Source organism: Equus przewalskii, chromosome 20 (genome assembly GCF_037783145.1).
Source record: "Equus przewalskii isolate Varuska chromosome 20, EquPr2, whole genome shotgun sequence".
NCBI lineage: Eukaryota > Metazoa > Chordata > Mammalia > Perissodactyla > Equidae > Equus > Equus przewalskii.
The window spans coordinates 49915545-49940085 of record NC_091850.1 but is presented as its reverse complement, the minus strand read 5'-3'; the positions used below and the strand labels follow the sequence as shown (position 1 = coordinate 49940085).

Here is a 24541-nt window from a genome sequence, read left to right as displayed (position 1 = left end):
GTAACGTGGCTAGTCCCACCCCTGTGAAGTGGATGTTCCTATTGTGCTGCTCTCTGTCATTCTTAAATCCGGGCAAAGCCTTTGTTTTGGTGAGTCTTCAGCTACCAATACTACTCTGTGCTGTCCATCAGATGGATTCTGTGACCAGAAGATATGGAGACGCCCCGTAATATATGCTTAGCTCAGAAACTGTCTCCAGCATCCAGAGAATCATGAATCCTGGAAAAAGAACAGTGTAGTCCTATATATGAAGCAGGGTGAATTTGAAGGGAGGAACTGTCTCTGTATTTCTTTAAAAATGGTAGGTGGCATCAACATTTTTCTCCACTTTAGAGATAAAGAATCAAGGAGGCTAAGAACGGGACGCCGTCTACCAGAGAACTGGTTTCTTACATTTTCATGGAGAGTTTCTGCTATCAGGCTCTGTCATCTCCCAGAATTTTGCAAGTAATAAAGTCATAGGCTTTTTATTAGGTGGTAAAGAAGGAGAGAAATATATTTATTATTCTACCTGATCTTCCTAAGCATCTTTCAGTGTCAGTGGCTTTTTTTATCTCATTGAATTTTATCGGACTATTATTGGTATCAACAATAAAAATGTTTTATAGTGTTTCTAATCCCAAAAATGGTGGAATAAAATTAGTCTTAAAAAGGATAATGGAATCCCTTTCACCCCACTCACCTGATCTGAAAGCCTGGATCAACTGTAAAATCATATTATAATCACAGGGTATGTGCTCTGGGTCTCATAGACAATACGTAAGCAATTGTTAAAAGCCTGATCAGTTGAGGCAAATTCCCCCTTTATAGCTTACTGCCCTCAGTGAGTTCCATATCACTCATCTGAGCAGAGACACTGCCACCACATGCATTATTTGACATCTGAACACCAGGATGTTCAGCAGAGAAGGAAAATCACATAACATTAAAATTCAGGCTGATTGCAACTTAGGGTGCTGGAGCTTCACCTCTGACCCCCTGACTGACTTGTTCCAAATGGCATTCTTGAGAGGTGATTCTCAATCTCTAAAAATAACACAAATTTTAAAATGGAATCTCCTATAAACCATAGTGCCTATAGCTAATAACAATATGTATTGTATACTTAAATTTGCTAAGAGGGTACATCTTAGGTTAAATATCCTTACCAAAAAAAAAAAAAAAAAAACCCACTAACAATAATTAAAGGATGCGAGAGGAAATTTTGGAAGGTAATAGATATGTTTATGGCCTCGATGGTGGTGATGGTTTCACAGGTCTATTCTTATCCTCAAACTCATCAAGATGTACACATTAAATACGTATAGCTTTTTATATGTCAATTTTTATATGTCAATATTATATGTCCATATGAACATATACTAAGGCAGTTTTTAAAAATGAGATCTTATAGATTATAAACTACTTTCTATACTGGCATTTTATCAATGAAATGATCCACTGGAAAAAATAACTTATTCTTCAGTTCAGCTCCTCTGTTTTAACAAGCGCTTGATCCATGTGCCTTACAAGTTACGTGTGCCCTTTTCGAAAAGGTCTCTGTGTGTGCATTCTGGATGCTCAAACTCATTACTTCTCCACACATAGCCTTCTATCCTGGTTTACAGTGAATACATCTGCCTCAAGGAATCTTAATGGTCAGTGCCAAGTCTTATTTTCACTAACTATGAGAAATGTGAGCCTTCAACTTTACATTAATAGGCCAAATACATTTCTCTTTGATAGAAAATCAAAGTTCTAAGCTACTGATAAAACTCTGGCAACATCCTGAGCTTCACAGCCTTGATCCTCTTACAAAAGCTGTTAACAGTGAAGTGGGGTTAACCAAAATCCTCGCAGGGAATCAAGCCTTGAGTGGCTCTCTGGCCTGCATCACGATCTGCTGCATTATTAACAGCAAGTCACAGAGTCTCTTACCCGGCACATTGCGAATGTTCATAGAGATTCATTTAGTCAACAAGGGTGCCAGCTGCCCCAGAACCGACACTGAGGATGTGAAATATATCGGCAAAAGTATTTGGTGAGTCTCTCAAATACTGAACTTTCACCAGCCCAAGCTCTGTGGGAAAAAATGTAATTATAATAATTGAAAGAGCACAGAGCAGGATGAGAAAACAACAGGGCAAATTTTTATGTCAAAAGGTGGCATTTCGGTAACAAAGAAAACTGAGGAAACTGTTAAAACCCATGCCTTGCTTTGCCCGGTGTCTCCCAAGACTCAACTGGGAAGAGATGGCTTTTGAGAACAATGGGAGCCAGGACTGCTGCTTGGAAGGAAAAAGCAAAATAAATGCTGAAAAGAACTCCTATCACATACTTCATTGGAAGAATCTGACCTTATTCCCCATAACCAGAAAGGCATTTTATGTTACAACTGTGGAGAATTCTACTGCTAAGATGTTGAAAGAAATCTCCCAAGGGGAGAAGGACCTTTGGGACTTTCTGTCGCTTTTAAGATAACTTCTGAAGTATCAAAGCACTAGTAGATCAAGTGACATATTATGAAGAGCTCTCCAACAGATGCCAGAACCCTCTTCAAACATTCCAGCACCCACGGTTCTGTCTGAGTTACCCTGTTCCTCCCTACAGTCTATCCAAGTGAGAAGTGTTGGACTTTAAATCCTATCAATATGGCGATAACTCCCAAATCTCTCCCTCTTGTTCCAATCCCTCCCAAATAGTGCAGACTCACAGAAATGACTGCCTACTCTCTCCAATTGGATGAGAAAGGAAGGCTGTCAACTCAAAATTAACCTGGCCCTGGGAGAATTTTTTCTCCCACCAAAACCTACACCTCCCCAGGACTAAATGGTCCACCATACACAAACTTTCAAGTCCAAAATTTACAATTCATTCTTAATTGTCTTCCCTTCTTCCCCAGTGCCCAAGCCATTGACTCTGTTTCTAAATATATGACAAATCCATCCAGTTTTCTCCATATCCACCAACAACACCCTAGTCTGTGCCACCATCATGGCTTACCCAGTCACCTGCAGTGGCCTTCCAAATTGGTCTTCCTGCTTCCCTCTTGCTACCTTACAATCAGTTTTCCCGATAGTAGCCAAGAAAACTTGAATGACAAGTTAAAAATGCAAACAAATCCTATCCCACCACTGCTTCTCCAAAGGATCCTCAATGCCCATAATGAATATCCCAGTTTTGTGTCCTGTCTTACAAAGCCCTACACGCTCTACCTCTTCCCCTCTTCTATGGTCTCAATTCACACTACTCTGCCCTTCTCCCTACACACAGGCCAGTCACTCTCTATCACATGACTCCATCTGAATTCTCTGCATAGCACTTACCTCTACATGATCCTTTTCTTATTTATTGTGATATAATTATTGTTTATGGTCTAACTTTCCCATGTAAAATGTAGGCTCCATGAGAATTGGAAGCCTGTCTTGTTTGCCAGTATATCTCCAATGCCTAAAGCAGTCTCACACACTCTATGTGCTCAATAAATATCTGTTGGGGAGGGAGGGATGGATATAGGTTATTGCTCATTGTAGTTTCCTTGCAATTTTCAAGAAAAGTGGTTGTTACATCAATAAGGGGAACACAGTTTCCAACCAGACATTAACTGGGATGCCCACTAGTCCTTGATGACCCCCACGTACAGGAAAAGATGCTTCACAGGCACCACTTGTTTATACAGATGTTGGTCCATGAGGGAATTTTGTTTGAGATTTACCACCAATCATGTGTTTTCTGCAAGGAAATTATACAGTGAGAGCGGGTTCCAACCCTCAAAATATTTCCTAGCTCAGCGAAATAAACCAAGACACTATTTGCAGAAACCTATAGCAGCTTTGTTTTGCAATAACATTTAAAATAGGTGGATTCCATTGCTTCATAATTATTTATATATATTTATTATATAAATATAATAATATTCTTCCATGGGGGCTTCCTTGGTGATCTTTAGAAAATAGAGTGAAACACACACTAGATTAAGACGTTATACGTCATCCACTGGGCTCGGCAATCCAGGTGACCTCTGAGTGACCTGGGCAAGTTTCTTAACCTCTCCATGCCTTGGTTGAGTCATCTCTAAACTGGGGATAACATTAGAACCCACTCTGCATGGTCGTTGAGAAGATGAAATGATACACTTGAAGCACTTATACCAGGGCCTGGGATGCACGAAGTGCTCAAATAATTTGAGCCATTATTATGAATTATTACTAGGTTATTACTGGTGTTTTATAAAATATTTCATATTATGAAGTGTTAGAGAATCTTTAATTCCTATTGTCATTGCTACATTACAACGACTGCTAAATGACTTCCACTGGGAACTGGTCCAAGGCCTCCTTCGATCCAAATATGGAAGACTACTGCAGGCAGGTGGAGGGGACCCAGGAATATTGACACTTCACACTTCCCACACTTTGGGAATTGGCCTGAGTTCTAAAAAAGCTGAAGCAGCTACTCCAAATCAGTAAAGTCTTCACAAGCCATGCACCTGTGGTTAGAAATGTTATTTGTACGTGTACCTGACTTCTTAGGATTTGCTTAAGAAAACAGAAATTACTTTGTAAATGTTCTACCATAAAGACAGAACTTGAACAAGAAAATATGAGTCAAAGTTAAAATATTTCAAGACCCTTAACACTACAATCACAGAACAAAGTTAGACTCATAATTCACTTTTTCATTATACATGTTATTACGACATCCCAAAAGAAACTTCTAAGACCTTTACACAGATCTTTTCTACACCTGGATTATGAAATAATCTCAGAAGAGCATAACATAGTATGTTATGGAAAGTTTTGAAAAGAAATGTAATCAACTCGCAGAAAAGATGGCAGTGGAATGATAATGTTAGCATACAACTTTGTATCAAATAGAGTTAAGAAGGAGGGAATTCCAGGAAAATAGAAAAAAGTCATAGTTATTTGAGAGAAAAGAACTAGACCTGACTAGTAAAAAGATGTTTGATTCAGTGAAGAAGTTTTAGCATGAGCACTAATACAGGAAACATGTGGCCATTCAATTGCTTGACTGATGTCACTCCTTGTTTGGTGCCTACTGTGTGCCAGGCCTGTGGATGCATCCTATCTGATGCCCACAGCTGTGAACACATTGGGAGCACAGCACAGATGTGCTCAGAGATGGCTGATAGGAAAGGCGGGCGTGACCAGACAGTCATGCTGTACTATGCTATTTTTACGTTATTAATAGGTACTCCTTGAAGATGATAATGATGAAATTCTGCTGTGACACTGACAGTAGGTCCGAATGCTCAACTTAAGAAATATTAAATACCAGGAAGCAACTGACATCTGATCTGACACCATAGGGGAGGGCCATGTTGGTCTTGGTCTATTTGACTCCTGTCATCTTCCTTTGCAGTTGTCTTCACAACTCACAGACAACCATCAGGGAGAAACAGACTGGAAGGATTGCACTCTCTTCCCTCTCTAAGATATGCTATGAATGATGGTCACCTACAAGGAAAAGCTGAAAAGACTATTTGGGAAGGCAGAAGAGTCAATGGTCTCAGCTGGACAATATGGAGACAGTCTATAATGGCTACAGCAAATCTAATTATTTAATTATTGTAAAACCGTGAAATAAACATCTTAAATCAAATGTACCACAATCCGAACACTAGAGGAGCACATTTTTATTACAGTGTTAAGGACCATTAGAGTAAGTTATGTTTTACAAAATTTCAGTCTCAATCACTTCATTAAATAACACACACAGTATTCAGTGCTGATTGCATGCCAGTGTTAAGTCCTGGAAAGATGAACACAATCAAGCCAAGGGCCTTGCAGTCTGAAGAGGAAAAACTATAAGAACACAAGAAATACTACAATGAATCCACTTTCAAATTGCCATTGTGGGGACATACATAGGAGCATGGGGACACAGAGGAGGTTCAACTTAATTCATCTGGTCATGGAGAGGGAAGAAAAAGATCCATAGAGGAAGTGAGACATTAGCTGAGAATTGGTGAACAGGCAAATATTATCCACCCCCTGGACAATATGTAGAAATGACACCAAATACACTAGACTCTGACTGGGGGAGAGGGAGGTTCATTCCATTCCTTCCTCTTGCAGAAAGCCTCATAGACTTCCAGCTCTATGCCCAAATTAGAAATAGGTTTTTTTCTTACCTGGTTTGAAAACTCTCAAAAGATCCATCCATATATCTATCCATCCATCCATCCATCCATACATACATCTATCAATCCATCCATTCAACAAATAATTATTGACAGTTTTTTATGTCTTAGGTTCTTCCATATGCCTGGAGATGCAGCAGTACTCAAAACAGGCAAAAATCCCTGCTCTCGTGAAGCTTACATTGAGGGGAGGACAGAAATTACACAAATGGTGAGGATGGTGGGAAAAGAGGGAGGTCAAAGTACTAAAACCTTAAGGGATTCCAGTGGTTGGAGGACAGGGAGATGAGCAGTTGAGGTAAGAGGGAACAGCCAGAGATGCAGGACTCATGCCAGGGAAATGAGGTGTCTTGAAACCAGATGGAGAAAGTCCTTGAAAGAGGCAGGAGAGATGGACTGAACAAATGCTGCTGACTGATTCTCCACCACTGGACTTAGCAACATGGCAGTGACTGGTGACTTCGACAAGGCAGTACTGATGGAATGTATGAGTGATCAAAGTGGGTTCAAGAGGAAATGGAAATACAGGATTTGAGGACAACAAATATAAGCAAGTGCTTTTAAGAAGTTTTTCTGTAAAGGGAAGGAGAGAAGTGGGTCATAGCTGGAGGCGAAATTAGAGTCAACAGGTCATTTTTTTAATGCTACATGTTTGTACTCCTACTGGAAAGATCCGACAGAGAGAAGAAAATAAAAACTGATGAAGCAGGAAAGAAAAGGAAGAATTCTTTAAGTACTATCTTTAAGTAGGAGAGAAAGAAAGTGATATTGGTGCCCAAGTTGGGGTGACAAGCCTTAACTAGAATTAGTCAGTGGCCACCAGATGGGACGTGTGATTGGCCAGCTCGGGCAGGTGCCTCACCTTCAAACTATCACTATAGCAACCAGGTGGCCTGCAATGAAAGGAGGAAGAAGAGTTGTCAAAAGGTATAACATGGCCTCCGAGCTGAGAAGGGCAGTTACTCCCACTCCAAAAATAGCTGAGCTATTGTAAACAACTTAGATGCATCCTCCTAATTCCTCAACGCAGCAAATGTAAGATCTCTTCACTATTCTTAGATACTGTTGTATGAAAATGTGGTGGTATTTACTTCCCAGAATCTTCTGACCATCTTTCCAACCTCTGCTTTTTCTGTTTGGTGTAACCAATAGTGGTTACTGTCCAAGCTTTAAGCAAAAGCAAATGAAGCAAAATGCCTGATCCTGTTGTGGCTTGGGAGGCTAAAAGAGACACAAACACCCATGAAAACCACATGAAAAGCTCCAGTGGATAAAACACGAACTGATTAGGTTTGAGGCCCTGCAACTATAGAAGCCTCTCCAATAGTCTGATCTGCAGACCACAATGCAGGAAAACCCCAAGTCCCATGAAATCCAAAAATCCAAACATGGGGTCTGGTTTATGCCCTGAGGAAAGTCCTGCCGAAAAAGATCTTACACACAGTTTAGTCAAGGGGGCAGTATCCATACACACACATGTAAATCTTCAAATCCAAGCAATTAACCCCACACACATCTGCCCCTCTAATGCACGTCTGAGAATGAACAGCACACGTACACCATCCCAGCCTGACTTAAACGCGAAACAAAGGAAAGAAAATGGATTCTGAACTTCACCCCACATCTGTGATTCACAAATATTTATAGTAGTCAGAAAGCCAGTAACCTTCAGGACAATAACAGCCTTGGCAGACACTCACCTAAACAAATGAGACAAAAGGCCAAAATCCCATACAGAAGAGAACAGAAGGAGAGAAAGCAAGGTTTCCCCAGCTCCATAATAGGAATTCCAATGCATTCTAAGGTGGATAATGGCAGCAGACAATTCTCCTGTCAGTGAACTTTGGTAATGCGGAGTGAAATGCATGTGACAAAACAGATCAGCTGTGCATGGCCCTTTCCAAATCACCTCACGGACATCTTCCATCAGGCTGACTAGACAATAGGACAGGAATACTAAAGAGTAGAGTCCCCAGCTTTGGCATTTCTGACATTATCAAGAATGACAGGCTAAATCTTTATCCCAGCATACAACCACTCAGCATGTTTAAGCAAGTGTTGTACCTTGTGTCAATAACATACCTAGAAATGCATTGCAACCATCACAAAATAAAATTCCCATGAACACAGCAGCACCAATTGAAATGCTGATAGCAACTCAGGAAGCACATTTTTTTTCCTATTTCATCGCTTTCTCTCCAGAAACTCAGGCTGGTTTCTCAATGCCTATTCCCAGTCTGAAATTATGTCCTCTCATTTTCCTTATTTTACAGCCAAGAAATCTAGAAATCCAAGAAAAGTCAAGACGGAGAGTTGAGTTGTGGTTTGATCTATCCAAAATCAGGTTAACCTCCATTTCAGAAAGAGAAACCTAGCTAATTCTCTCTCGGTTGGAATTTATAAACTATGAAACCATTATTGCTTGCACATGATAATTAATTAATTCAATTAATAGTTTAGGTGAGTGCTCAAAACTCAACAGGCGAGGACATCAACCAATATGTACATGATTCGACCAGCGTTGCCTTGATCTTCCCAACACATCACATAACATTTAAAGGAAACACCAAAAGTTAGGTACAGAAATGAGACAAGAGTGAAAGCACTGTGATAATGACTTAATAATATTCAACATAATGGATTAAGTTCTATTAAATAAAGTAGGACTGGAATCCAGGAATACGAGGTGTGTGCACACTCCGTTGTCATGATCATTTCAGCACTGTCTTCGATTTTTAACTGGAAATAATATATATATCCAGCAAAAAAGAAGCAGTACATTACATTATAGGGCCTGTAAATGATAGAATATTATGATGCATTAAAAGAGGTTTATTAACATTTTTCAATAATATATTATCATACTTGTATAATATAAAAAGTGTGTTATAAAAGGTGAAAAAGCAGTATGCAAAATTTTATGTCAAGTGTTATTTCAACTCTGTAAATTCCTTATCAAGAATATACTATAAAAGATTACATGAAATGACAGCAGTGGTCGTCTTTGGTGGAGGCATTATGGGTGGAATTTTTCCCCTTCTTTATATAATTTCCATAATGAGCACTCACTATTTTAATCCTTCTTTTTTCATTTTTTTAAGTTGCAAAAATACAATACTCCTGAAAATTTTAAACAGTGAATATATGGCCCATAAAGTGCAAACCATCCTCAACCCCAGAGATAATCTGTTTAGAATTTGGCATATATTGATATATGTTCTCGTAGACTTTGTAACATACATGTACTCGCGTGTAGAGATTGTGTGTGTGTGTGTGTTTTAAGATGAATGGGATTCTATTAAATGCATTATTCTTCAATCTGTTTTTCCAGTTAATATGGTACCATATATAGCTTTCCATTACTTTTATAACTCGAATTTTACTTTTCATATCATTACTACCAAAGTGAAGAACACTTTTCCATTACTTATAGAACAAGTATCTAGGAACTAGTGGCTCTTGAAAAAGGCATGTCTACAAAATTCTGCTACATCAGGCTCATGGACTTGCTACAATTATTTATTTCTATGAATGAATGAATGACCAAAGGAAGGAATAGAGCAGTTCCCTGCTTAAATTTCTTAAAGAAACACAAATTAACCACTTTTCCTTTGCCCATCTTTTTAGATGATAAAAAGTGCAGTAGAGAGTCAAATAGGCCTTGAGGTGTTAGAAGTATCCTTTTGTAAGAAAAAGTCAAAAAAAAATTTGTAAACCACCTCATTTGATGTATGTGGCAAAGGGTATGGTCATTTTATCCCATGATTTAAGTATGTCAATCTTGTTCAGACTTGACTCTTGTAAACATCTGATTCTGCTCATACTAGAAGAGGAAGATTTGAGACCAGAACACTTTTGTGCAGTCTAATTAGCAGACAACCCAAGACAATTGCATGCGTACCCTAATATGTATAAGTGGCAGTATATACAAGGGTGCAAAATAAAAATGTCACATTTAGAAACTATACGGAGACCAAAATAGGAAATGCTATCAGAACTTATTTCATCATGAGCTATACATTATAGATTAACAAAATACACTGAAAGAACAAAGCTTATCAGGCTCTACTTTGAGCAAAGCTGTAGACTAGGTGCTGAGACTTAGACTAATGCACTTGGTGCACACAGATGGCGTCAAGCATTAGAACAACACATGCACTTACTCTAGGAGTAGGTTTTTGCATTTACAGCAGATTTCATTAAAAGTGGCTTATGATTAAATTCTGAGCATCCAAGCTAAATTTTGTAAAGGGACTCATACCTACTGGCCACTAAAACACTCTCACTCTCTACCCTGTGAAATTTCCGAGCCTTGCAAGAATGATGTAGATCAGGGCTCAGGAAACTATAGCGTTTGGGCCAAATCCAGCTCAGCTTGCCACTCGTCTTTGTAAATAAAGTTTTACTGGAACACAGTCAAGTTTGCTCACATCCATATTGTCTGTGGCTGAGTTAGTGCTACAAGACAGAGTTGAGTTATTATACAGAGACTCCATGGCCAGCAAATCCTAAAATATTTACTACCTTACCCTTTTCAGAAAAAATTTGCTATCTCCTGACTTAAATTGCAGTCTGAAAAACTGATTGCTTTTTTTTTGGTGAGGAAGGCTCGTCCTGAGCTAACATCTGTGCCAATCTTCCTCTATATTGTATGTGGGATGCCACCACAGCAAGGCTTGATGAGCAGTGTTTAGGTCTGCACCCAGGATCCAAACTGGCGAACCCTCAGCCACCAAAGCAGAACACACGAAATTAACCACTATGCCACTGGGCTGGCCAAAAAAATGGATTTCTTAATATTTATTGTGAGCTTTCCTTTAAGGACCTGAGTATTTCCAGTAAGGAAAAGGAAAGTATGTCTATGCTTATACTCAGAAGGCCTTCCTGGTGCTGAGAAGCAGTATTGTGTAGAGTTAAGAACATGGGTGCAAACCCCAGCTCTGCCTCTGACTTTTGAGATCTGGGGCAGATTATGAAACCTCTCTGTGCCTCAGTTTCTGAAAGCTTGGTCATTCACTGCCATTTTTAACAGCAGAAATAAGCGATGCTTACAAGCTATTGTAGTATCTCAATCTATAAAATCACTGGTTCCTTCACTTCTCCTTTAGGTGTCGGACTTACCAAGGAGGGAAGGGCTGCAGCGTGTCCTCGATCATGTATCACACTGAGAGTCCACGGGCACCTGGGCAGTCAAGCCCAACTCTCACACACCAGCGCCTCAAAAAAAGAAAAGAAAAAAACAAAGACCTATTAACCCATCTTAAAAGAGGTAGTAGTCATTGTTTATCGATTCTAGAAAGTCTTACTAATGGCCTGCACAACCAACGCAAGCTGCTTCAGCAATCTAAGGCTTAAAGCAGGGTGACCCAGGACAGCTTGGAAGTCATAAACGCAATAGCCATAGCTTAGCATCCTGTGCACCAATGAATTTCTTTCTTCAGAAAAGAAGAAACAAAAATTCAAATGCTTTTAACATATGAAAACAAAGCTCATGAAACAACGAAAAGGACCATCATTTCAAACCCATTTGAATTACTTTGAGCAGCTTGAACATCAATTGCAGATGGGTTGTGTGACTTTACCCACTTCGTGATGGCTCTTTCAATTCCATTTTTATGAATATATAGTATCTTAAGTATTGCATTTCAAAAATAGGACATAAAGGAAGAAGATGTAAAATAAACTACAGCAGAAATTTGAGTTTGTATTTTTATTTACACATAAATTGATTGGGGACACAATATGAGACTGTATACGAAAAAGAACCGTAAACTGTGAACACAACTCACTTTACTAAAACCAAGTAAAGCTGTCCAATCTCCTCATTCAACTTAACATATAAATGTCCTAAAAGCTTGATATTGTAATATGATCAGAAGACTACAGCAAAAGCCAGCCTCCCTGAAACCAAGTATGACAGAAATTGAAGAAATGCATTACTTTCCATTTCTTATTCATAAAAGAAATACATCCAGTGCTAGTCACGGATGCCTGTTACTTCCAACACTGCCCTTCTGGGATCACGCTTTCTCTGTTGTCCTAGCTGATGTAGTTTCTTTTTGTTTTTTTTAAAGATTGGCACCTGGGCTAACAACTGTTGCCAATCTTTTTTTTTTCCTGCTTTATCTCCCCAACCCACCCCCTGTACATAGTTGTATATCTTAGTTGCAGGTCCTTCTAGTTGTGGGATGTGGGATGCCTCCTCAACGTGGCCTGACAAGCGGTGCCATGTCCACGCCCAGGATCCGAACCCTGGGCCGCCGCAGCGGAGCGCGCGAACTTAACCACTCGGCCACGGAGCCGGCCCCGCTGATGTAGTTTCTTGCTACTCTGCAAACTCGGCACCTTCTGGCTGCCGTCAACCTGGAACACACTGACGTTGCCTATCCCAACACATACACTTGGGTAGTAGATGAGAATGATGATGAGAAAAGGGGGAGTAGAAGTTCCCGGAATATTCTGGCTATTCCTCTGTGCGATGATTCCCACACTGTCTACTTCAGTAATTATCTAAAGGCCGTGTGCCTGGAGAAAATAAACTGAACTACAACATCTGGAAATTTGTAAAATTTTATATCTGCTGAAATGCTGTTTGGAAGTCCTGAGGTTCAGAGGCCGGAGGGCAGTGCCTAGGTGACATTGCCTCTCCATCCCCCTTTGGTGAGTTCATTAGAAGCCAGGGGGGTGATCTAAAGCAACACATTCAGAACTGCCTGCGAAGGCACCCGCAGCCCAGGTGCGCTCACACGCTGCCGCACAGATGCCGCTGTGGTCCCAGCTGAGTCTTTGAAAGTTCCTGACATCATCCTCTGGAAAGGAGGAGGTGCAGATGCAAATCCTTGAGGCCAAAAGAGGAGTAAGGGAGCTCTCCCCAAGGTAAGAAGGCATACTCAGTCCAGCAAAATTCCTAGGAGCGGCCAATTCCTTTCTCACAACACCAAAAATATCTCCTTTGGGTGTGGCAACAAATATGCTAGTTGGGACTTCTTTATTAAACAGCACGTTTGAATGCACCAACTTCCTCTCTTGAGCCCTAAAACCTGCTTTACAATTAGTACTAAAATGTCATTGTATTTGTTTATCTCTTACCAAAATTTGAGTAACAAAGTTAGACAGATCCACTGGTTACTGCCATGAATATCTGGCAATTTCTATAGGTTCCCCGGTGTCAGAATTAAACTAAAAACAGGGCTGATGGTGGCTCTGGAGGCCAGCTCTCCTACGCTCCCTCAGTGAGGTCATAAATTAGCTGATGTGGCTCCTCAGCCAGGACATCCATGAGTCACGCCTGCAGAGGACGGCCATCCTCTTAAACGGCAAAAAAGACAGAGGTCAAAAAGGACACTGTAAGAATTCAGAATCATTGACACCAAATAGTACAGGAAAAGAACATCCCTGCTGAATTTGGGCAGGGCCAGCCACAGCCTGGACAGCCAGACACTCCACAGCCAACCTCCAGACTTCAAAACCGAGCCCCTTCTTCATGAAAAGGCAACACTCAAGTGACAGAACGCCCAACACAGAGTTCATGTGGCTTGGGGGACAACACAACTCTCTTTAGAATCTGAAGTCACAACTGGAAACCAGTTCCAGGAGCAGGATTCGGGGGCACACACCCTGAAAGGGTTTTACTAGGCCTGTGTTTATATCAACAGTGAAAAAGACATTTTACTGTCCTGGTGTGTGACGGCCAAGCTAACAGCAGCAGGACCCTTCTGCTCTGGAGGGTCAACCCTTACCTGGGTAGGCGTCCCACCCTCTCAAGGAATTTATACCACTGAACACGACACCCACATGTGCTGAGCAGTGCAGGCTCTTGAGCAGAAACCACAGCAACGAAGCAGTGACCTTGAATGGGAGCTGAGCTCAAGTCACAGACAATGGCCCCTTCACGTCTGGAGGCTGAGCTCTCCCATCCTCCCCCACTGAGGTCCTAAATTAGCTGATTTATAAACCATAAATCACTGCCATATTTTCTAGAAAACTGAGAAGAAAGTCAAAAGGTAAAGAAACTCCAAAGCCCCAGAGGGTCACGTCAGACTGGAGGTCAGCATATTTTAAAGCGGATATTTAACTACCCGTTAAATATTAACATACAAGCGTTCCCATTTCAATCAATTCTGTATTACCTTTATTCTTGTCTTTTAGCTTAGTATCAACCTTATAAGAAACCATCTCCTAAGTCTTCTGCATCACGATTGTCATTTAGAGCCTTGCCTTGGAAAAACCCGCTACTATGCACACAGTTGTACACAACTATTCCTGCAACACTGTGATTTTCAAACAATAAACCTTTCTGAGAGGTTGTACCCTGTAGCCACCTTCACAGGCTCTTCAAATTGTCTCTAAACTGAAATGCATACATCAAATTGAAACATCAATTATAACTCACTAAGTGCCCATCGACACATGGCCTTCTGCTAAAATACGCAATCTTCCCCAGGCCCATCCTATTCACAATGAGGAAAAATGTGGATTTAAACAATTCTTCTAGAAACCAAAGGTCAGCTGAGTGTTGGCCTTTATCCTAGAGATACATGAGAGAAATTAAAATTTCAGGCCAGTCTTAAGAGCTCAATTCAGAAATCGCAACACAGTAAAATCAGAGGAAATAAAACGAAAATGGACGAGACCACCTGGCATCATAAAGACATTTAGTGGAGGGATGAAAAGAAACCCCATCAGGTGCAGGCTCAGGAATCCTCTGAGCTACTTGGACAGGGTTTCACAACTTGCAAGAATTTTACCAGTGGCCGTGGCGCTTAATTGAAAGACATCTCATCATCTGTCAATCCGTCAGTTAACCATCATGCACAGCGCCCCCCATGGCCATGTGTGGTAGGTGGTTAGAAGACGAAGCAAAAACCAATTATGCTCTTAGGAGTTCATACATGATACTGTGATTTGTCTGCTATACAATTCAGTAAATACTATGAAATTGGAGAAAAAGGAGGTTACTTCCAGGCAGAAGAGTTAGGGAAAGCTTCCAGGAAGAATAAGAAATGTGATCTGGGCTTTGAGAGGTGGGTAGGATATTAAAGGAGATGACGAAGTGTATTTGAGTGGGGTGCATTGCTGGTGAAGCAAATAGTACGTCAGGCAGGAATACCTGCGAATCCTCAGATGGAATGAAGAGCCATTTTGGCCCGAGCCATGCTGAATTGGAGCATGGCTGTCTGATACCACCTTGGCGTAGGGTAAATTGATGGAAACCCCAACTGTAGGACCACCTGAGATAGGAGTTTGCAGGAGTGCAGACTGAACTGGCGACATGTGCAGCAAAGCAAGTCTGCTCAGGCAGAAAATCAGGACTGAAGGGCAGCGAGGACCACAGGTGAAAAGCTGACCTCAGGTTCAAGTTAGTGAAAGAAAACAAGGAAGCAAATGGGAGAAACGGTTCCAAGTGGGAGGCTAAGGAGCAGCGAGGGCGGCATCAGGAGTACCTGGACCAGCAGAAGGCGGGGCAAGGTTGTTCATCCCCAAGGCCACTCCCACACATGGCCATGTGGGAGGAAGGCTCAGAGGAGCCACTCCAGGGAGCTGGAAAAGCAGACAATCAGGGAACGTAAACATGAGAAAGTGATGAGACTTCATCCAAAGGAAGGGGAAGTCACTGGAGGCTCACTGGAATGCCAGGGTGGGAGTGGTGTTTAGGACGATCAATATGGCAGGTCTGCAGAGGACAGACAAGAAGGGGAGAAACCACGGGCAAGAAGCTGCACAGGAGAACTTTAGACTTTAAAATAGTTTTTTAAAAAAGACTATAAATCATAGCCCATTTATGCAAAACGTTAGTTGTCTAGAAACTAAATGAGGAATGAATGTCTTTGAATATAAAACAAGACTGGAAACAGAGAATCAGAATTTTCTTACTTGGAATTTAAATATAAAATGAGTAAAGGATATTACTGTTGTTAGCTCATTAGTCCAATGCCCTTGGTTTGGTTGACAGGAACTGTCTGGAGAATCTACCACTCAGAGGTGACAGGGGATGGAAGACATCCAGTCACTCTCTCTGTGCACAATGCTCTCCTTTCTAACACTGTCCCTCACTTTGCTCTTCCTGTACGAAGTCACCTGACAGTCTCTGCCATTCCCTTCAAACAGCTGTGTCCCACTGGACAGTGCCTGGAGAAATCAATGGGGACATTCAGGGTAAAGAAAGATGCTGCCTGAAAGCAAGGCAGGCTCCTATAGGCTGGGGGGGTCCTCTGAAACCCCAACCATTCATAAAAGAAAAGGAAGTGGCTGCACCAGGAACAGAGAAAGAGGCATCAATGCAAAAGTGGCAGAGAGGAGAGGGGCTGAGGCAAAGAAGCACACATGAGAAAAGGAGGGAGGGGAGAGAAACACACAGAAGCAGCTGCAGAGACACGTGGGTGCTCCGAACAGGTGCAGACTTTCGAGGACATAAACACAACTGCAGGCAGGCTGGGATCTGCGAGAGGGAGGAGGGCAGAGCCTCTGCTCCTAGTGCTGCCACATTCCTGAGCGCAAATTCTAGCATCAAGAAAACATGTGGAAGATAAACAAACAAACACATGGATATGAAGAAAAGATTAGTTGTTACCAGAGGTGAAGGGGGTGGGGGGAGGGCAAAGGGGTAAAGGGGTACACGTGTATGGTGATGCGTGGAAACTAGACTTTCGGTGGTGAACATGCAATCTATACAGAAGTTGAAATATAGTGACATGCACCTGAAATTTATGTAATATTATAAACCAATGACCTCAAGTAAAATAAAAAGAAAACAATGTGAAGAGGAAAAGCCAAAATGGGCATAAAGCTTGAGGTGCTGAAGAAAGTATGTGATGAAAGCGGCAGGCTGGACAGAGCCATCCTGAGTGTGCGCTGAGGAGCAGTCACCTGTCCCTCGGCTCTGGGCTGATGACACCGGCTGGCGTTAGAGGCTGGCCCATGGAGCAGGTTCACTTTGATCTCCCCAAATACAAGACTGCGACGGCTTTACATTCAAGATGGGGTCAGAATTCAAATTTAAAAACTTATTAGAGTTTTATTTTTCTTTAAACATAGGTCTGTTGATTTGTTCAATACTGCCATTTAAACTTGGAATATTATTTGACATTATGATGCCTAAATACTGGAAAGCAGCATTAGAAAGGGATGTGATGTAGTGCCCAAGTCACAGGATTTTTGCAAGGTGTTCCTTCGCCTCTAGGTTTGCTGCACTGGCCAGCACATGACATCCGTGCTGCACCCAGTCAAACTCTGCATCTGCAAACAGTGTCTGAACCAAGCCATGTTTCCATAGGGACAGCATCAATAGCTGTGGCTTTAGAAGGTTAGAGATCTTACACAAAAATGTGTGATACAACAAATGTACAGGGAGAAAAAAAGCACATCTAAAATCAGATCCTGAGAGTTGTGACTATACAACAATATTGAACCCGGAAAAGCACATAAATGTTTTGCCTTACTTTTCACATGAGCATACATGGCTAATCGGAGACTTTCTGCCACATCGCAGTTGAGTACAGAATGTATGGAAGGATGACATGCAGGACGCCATAGCTGCGTGGAAGGACTCTGTCCTCAAGGAATTCACCCTTGGGAATAGCTTTCCCCAAATCAGAAATGATCTCTTTAGTTAACTAGCTGATTATTTTCTGTACAAATAATGCCAAATATTGATCAAGACCAATCAATAATCTCTTTCATAATTATTCCATGTACATTTTCAAAAGACAAGTGCCAGATGTCATAATTTCCCTCCTTTAAATCTCTGGCTATCTCAGGAACACCTGGAGACCAGCCGCACCGATGGCTGAGGCTTCACGAACAGCGTGTCCTCCCCTGGGGACACATGGCCTCAGGTTTGAGTCAATTAACGATGTGATCATCTGGCTCTGAGACCAGCAGAGGCAAATCTTGCCTCCATGAACAGAAGAGCAGACACTTCTGAAAGTTGCATCAGAAGAGTAAGATGCACAAGGAAGAGAAATACACTTCCTACTTGGAGCCTTCACACCAGATCCACCCCAAGACTCCTCTCTCCATCAGATAGTAGTCGCTGTGAAATGTGATGGTTTAGAAATATTAAACACAGCTGAGACGTCCAGAAAAGGGAAGGCGGAAACTGGGGATTTCTTTTCTCAAAGCGTTAACTAATCCAAACAACATCTGGGAAGAAAGAAAGCCAATAGTTTCCCATTTAGTCTTCGTGCAGATTAGCCTGGTAGAAAATGATAACCCTGGAACTGATATATGGCCTCGGTAACTGGAATAAAACTGGAGCAAAATGCTTCCTATTCCTTTACTCCCACGTGAGACAATGAGACATGTTCTGGGCTGCTAAGAGGCATGGGAGCCGAGGGAAAGAAGGGGGACAAAAATGACTTCCTCGTTAAACCAAACAAGTTGCCAAAAACCAAGCAACTGTCAAAATGAACAATTTCTAAAATCTGCTCTCTAAGGATACCAATGTCTCCAAATAGTGACTACTTTCTTATTTCTGCCACCATGTGCCAAATTTTCAAAGGGCAGCCTCGCTTTTCATGTAGGCAATTTTGAAGTGCTTGCACAAGTGGTTAATTTGCATGGGCAATTGGCCTCTCAGCTTTCATTTTGACAGCTAAATTGATCCATCCTTTCTAGACGACAATCTCAGGACCCAGAAAGAGAAGGGCATCTCAGCCTTTTTGAAAAAGGTGGTCTCTCAATTCCTACTTATTCAGAACAACACATCCAACAAGACTTCCCCTGTACGCAGTAGCCTGCCTACACAAAAGAGATTCAAGACTCAACTCTAAATCTAAATTCAAGATTTAATACTAAGATCAAGATTCAACTCTAAAAAAAACTATTTAACCACTATTGTTACTTAACTTCTGTTAAAGCCAACAGGAAGGGCTTGGGTTCTTCTATCAGCCCTCAGGTCATCACACAGGAAGAGGGAAATCACTGCCACAGATTAAACCCACAGCTGGCACCAAAACGTCCCCAGAACCAAGCTGAACTGAGGCCCGCAAAGGTCTGCAGCAAGAGCATGAAAGAGAAAAGGGGCTTATTTATCGCTGGAAAGACGGCTGACTGGGAAATTCACAATGAACTGTTAGTGAAATGGCAGTGGGTTAAATCACTCAGAAAACTATTTTCCCAAAAACAGAACAGACAGCAGTTTTTTAGAAGTTCCTAGCTACAAAGGAAGCTCTCTCTCTAACCCAGTAGAGAGAAGTGAAAAGACCCTTTCCTTTAACGCAGTAAGGGCAGTCAGATTACTACAAACCCACTCAGGCCATCCAATATGCACGCTGGGCTGTGTCAATTTTGGATTTTCCATGACTTCATTTATTTTCGGTGCCCAGACTTCAGTGCTGCTGTTTCACATGGTATACAGTGATCTGGGCCAAGCAAATTGTGTTTTGACTTAGAAGTCAAACTATAGTGTTGTGTTTTGGCTTAAACCCAGCAATTACTCTGAAGTCATTTTAGAGCATTCATCTCTCCAAAGACATGAAGAATAAAACACTTTTAAATTCTGCTCGAATCAGTCCCAATGACCTGTTGGGTCCTCCATTGCCAAAGGTGGGCACCAAGGCCTGAAGAAGAAAAACGCATCTCATTTTCCCATTAAGGCATGTGGCCAAGTTGCTCTGGGATGGGAGTCATTCCACCTAAGCATTTGCTTCATGTTTTTGAGACTACAGAAGGCTTAACACTATCCGAATCCCTGGGTGTGTTACATCACCAAAAATTGAATTCTGTTCCATTTGTCATCCTTTCAACATAAATTAGTGATAAAAATAAGAAATAGGCTACTACGCATTGAACCAGATGGTGTCTTACCTTCCTATGAACACTGCTGTGTTTAGAGTGTTTACACATACGGGGGAATAAAAAGATTTTCTTTTTTTCACATTTGGCAATGAGTCATGTCATCCATTTCAGCACAAACTGTACTGAAACTTCCTCCCCAAGAAGAACCAGCGCAGCTTCACCAACGTGACAACAACCATGTCAGCTGCCTTCGATTAGTCATGAAGCTGCTCTGCCCATCCTGCAGCCTCCATCAACAAGACAATCTGATCAAACCGGACTCACTAAAGGGAACCAGAAGGCCAGGCAGGTCCTGATGCAAACCTGCTGTGAAAGGAACCCTCTTCTGTATGAGTCAAGATGCTTCTTTCATTTCCTTCACAACACACACGTCCCTTAAAATTTTCAGGCCACAAGCCTGACATAAGGGGTGCCCCCTCTACCTGCATCCCTCTCCCCATCCTTGATGAGTGACAACATGGACCTAAAATTACATGGACCTAAAAAACCTGGGAGAAGAGTGTTGAAGAATCCGAGGAAATTTCTGAGCTTACTGTTTATTAAAGGAACCACAGTTAATCACAACCAGCATATGCAATAAAAGCTCACTCTGTTGACCTAACTGGAAGGTAAACAAGACCATTTTGAAATGCAGACCATGTTCCACAAAATGGGCTTTCATTATTTTCTACTGACAAGCTCTGCCAGCAAATGTATTAACACAGGTGAAGTGCATAGGATGACGCCTGCCACACGGTGAACTCCCCCAGAGTGTCTGCCCTGCCCCTTCTCCCTGTGCCAACAGTGGGGTGGGTCTGTGTTTCCCTTCCATAAGCTCTCAAGAAGACAAACCCCCCCCCATGTGGGAGAAACAGTATTAAACTGACCGCTGGTTTTGGTTTGTATTTTACTTCTGATTTTATAAGCTGTTGAGACAGTAACTCCCCTCCTTGGGGTTTGTACAAAGTTTATTTATAAATCCGAATCCAGAACTCTCTCTTTCCCACCCTTTAGATTATATCTTATTGGCTTCACCTCATCACTCAAGCCATTCATTCTAACAGCTGTTCCTGCATTCCTGCTGGCTCTCTGAAATCCATGTGTCCCTCGTGTCCCCATGTGATGTAGTGGCCTCTCTTCTGTGACCAGGGCACCCAGTGCCCACCTCTGGTTATTTCATATCACCCTCTATGGTTTACTTGTCTGCTTCCCCCTGTCAAGGACAGTCATCATGTCCTATTCAACTTTGAATCCCCGAGGCCAGACCTAAGGAAAGGAGCATGTTCAAGAAAGACATTTGATGAGGCTTCCTCCATGCTTTTTCAGGGTGTGTGTAAATGGTAACAGACCAGGGGCACAACCCTAAAGTTAGCTTCTAGACACGTTCTTCCAGTTTGACATCACATCACCCAATCTGAGATCAATCAAAATCACTCAGACAAACAGAGCAAATTAACCTGGGTGAAACCCAGATGCTGCTGACCCTCCTCCAGGTCTAGAACATGCCAGGCACTCGGCAGGCACACAGGCAGGAGTTGGAGGATGGTGGGCTGTGCTGGAGGGAAAGTCCCGAGGAGAGAAAATCATATCTTCCTGGCCCAGAGGCTCTAGGTTTGCCTTGATCCCATCTTCACTCAGAACGGAATCCTCTGCTTACTTCTCTTTAGAAGGTTTCCAGTCTCAGAAGAAGCTTTCCAATGCTACTCGCAAAGGTTTGGGCTCCCTTTTTTACAACCTGTTCAACTTCTGTAAAATCCAAACTTACGACAGATTCCTCTGTGCAAACATACCAATATCTCCCCTCTTCTTGCCTATTAAGCTGACTGGCATCTACAAAGGTCCTTCTATAGACTCCCTGGGGAAGCAGTCTCCACTCACCCTGAGAACCTCTCTATGTGCTCAGAGATGTCCCCACGGAGAGACGGCTGCCGTCATGAACAGAGACAAGACAAGAACGAGGTCAACCCAGGGACCAACAGGGACCAGTCAGGAAAATACCTTTCCCTCAGTAATATAAACACTATCTTTGTAAATCTCATGCTTACACTGATAATTCCCTTAGTAAACCTATTTTTTCATAGATGTCAGGTCAATGGCTAAGTAAAAATCACTCCAATTTCTCAATGAACAATGTTCAGCTGAACTGGAGCGTTTCCTCTGTTGCAGTTCTACAATCATTGATTCAAACAAACGCCACAGGTTTGCTTTCTGGGTTTCCGTTTTCCATAACCGTGGGTTTCAGGCACCCTCACACATGCAGTGTCCTGAAAGCACTTGACTGCTGGCTGGCTGCCTGTTCACTCACAGCCCTCCGCCCTCACTCCTGTGTCCCTTCTCTCCAGTTAATGGCAGAGCAAAGAGAAGTTCAAAGGAGCACCCCCCTCACCGTCCAGTTTTCTATTTCACATGTGGCTTTAGAAAACACCCATGTGCTCTGGCCAAAATGAACATGAGATTATGATGTGATTTACCAAGTTAAAAACTTAAAAGCTTTTTAGATAATTTAGCACCAGAAAATCAATATGTTCTTGGGTGCCTTTTTACTTGACTTCAAAATGTGCATTTTAATCTCAATGTTCTTATGTTCTTTGATTCTGTTAGTTCATACTTAGAATTCCAGTCTACCACTTTTTAGGTCTATAGAAGTGACACTACTCCATGAGCATAATAAGCCTAATAATTGAATCCACAGCTTTAAAGAAAGGTCTGTACAACTCTAGCAAAGAGGACAAAACAATGATGCAGAAAATAAAGTCATGCAACGGCAGTACACAGGCCTGTCCTTGCTTTGGGATTTTTTTTCAAACTATATAGACTCAAGTGTTAAACTAAGATGCTCTTGTCACTTTAGGCTTCTCATCCACATGCTTCTCTTGAACCAGCAACATCCAGCATCTCAGTCGAGTGCTAATATAACATCTGTCTATCTCTCCTCACACATCCCATCAGAGAAACTATCATCTAATTACGGACACTCCTATCAATGCAGCAGTCACTGTAAACACCAGGGAAATTAAACCATAAACAAAACCCCTCATTCCAAAGGAAAGCTGATAGCATTGTGTGGGCAGGCGATAAGACCCATTATTATACTCGGAACAAAATATCTTGCCCTGTTGGCCATTAACCTCCTCATGTGCTTCGGATTGCACATGGCTATTCATTATTTACTGACAATTCCTCAAGTCTTGCCCCATTTCCAAGCATTGTAAAAGGGCTGTAAATCAGAAAAGTGGCATGAAATTTTGGTGATAGCTGCTTTTCTCAAAGACTCCTAAGGTAAACCACTAAACCATAATTTGAGGCAATAGCATGGTGCTTACTGCCATTCCTTGATAGAGATAAACTACCCACTCCCTTCAAATTAGGTCTCTCCTATTTTCATATTCTGGGCACACAGAGGTCTTTCAGACAGAAGCTGAAAAGATACAAATTGATCACAGTCATCCTGAGATGAGAAAGGGGAAGGTCAGAGGTGGCCTAGATTTCAAGACTTCCCTTGGCTGTGAACCTTGGAAGATGTCAACTTCCCCATTGTCTTTCTCACTCAGCCAAGGATGGCAGAGGGGGAGTTTCCTTCACAGACAAGGCACATCTACCTGCAAGGTGTGAAGAGCAAGTAATAGCAATGGTTCTAACTGAACCATCCAGGAGAAGGAAAGAAAATAATAATCATGAAGGAAATCTGAATAATTGAGTGGTTTTAGCCCTACACCTAATCCATCTGGCATCAAATGATAAACTGTCAATAGAAACAGACTCTTCCCTTCGCCCCATTCCTTCACCTTCTCCTCTAGCTTATCTCCCTTTGTCAGCCCTACGGCTCAGCACAGGCCCTTCTGGGGCTCCTTTCGCTATGACAGACCTTTAAAGAAAGGAAGGGCAGAGAAGTTATAATGACATGAGCTTTCCTCCCTCAAGGACATTCACTCCAGAAATCATCAAGGCTCAGAAGACATCTTCATTCTGACTGAAATCACCAGAGGGAGCCGCCTTCTCCTCAATTCCAATTTGCTTTGACAGACACATGGCTGTCAAGGAGCAAGATGCTTCCCAGAGAGAGACGCTATGTAGGAATTCCAAAGCCGTCCTTGATTTGTCAACAGAAGTCAGCAGCTTGGGCTGAAACCTTTGTGGAGTCTCAGACAGTGCTCCATCATACTTGATGATACACAATCTCGCAAGCAGAATGTATTCCATCTGAGATTATCCCAACTCTGCCCCTAACTGCTCCCACTGGGGCATGGAGGCTGGCACGGTGTTTTGGAAGGAAATTTCAGAGCCATGTTAAAAGATAGTGGGCTCCCACAAATAAGGCCACATTCTTTAAGCCAGACCAAACAAAACCATCTTTCAGATTCCAGCCACACTCTCCCTAAACAAAATTTAAAAAGAGAAATGGGAGGTGGAGTGTTAAACGGTAAAATAACCATTGTCTTGACATGCTGTTCATACCTTGCTAGGTCGATGTGCCTGGTTCCCTCACCCAACTTGTTATTCAGTAAGGCGCTATTTATTTAAAAAGCTCCAAAATGGCTATTCTCTTTCAGGTCAATGCAGAAGCATCAAAGTCCAGGTATAATGATGCCCTCTGAAGGACAGGCAGGAAAGCTTCCAAAGGGG

General features: G+C 42.0%; 1 protein-coding gene across 2 annotated transcripts in view; it reads right to left on the bottom strand.

Moving 5' to 3' along the window:
* SEMA5A (semaphorin 5A) overlaps nucleotides 1-24541 on the bottom strand; it is a 460685-nt gene that overhangs the window by 334352 nt on the left and 101792 nt on the right. For both annotated transcript variants that reach the window (XM_070587216.1, XM_008513162.2), the window contains exon 2: nucleotides 11264-11359. The gene's annotated coding sequence lies outside the window, so the exon portion shown is untranslated. The remainder of the gene's footprint in view (nucleotides 1-11263; nucleotides 11360-24541) is intronic.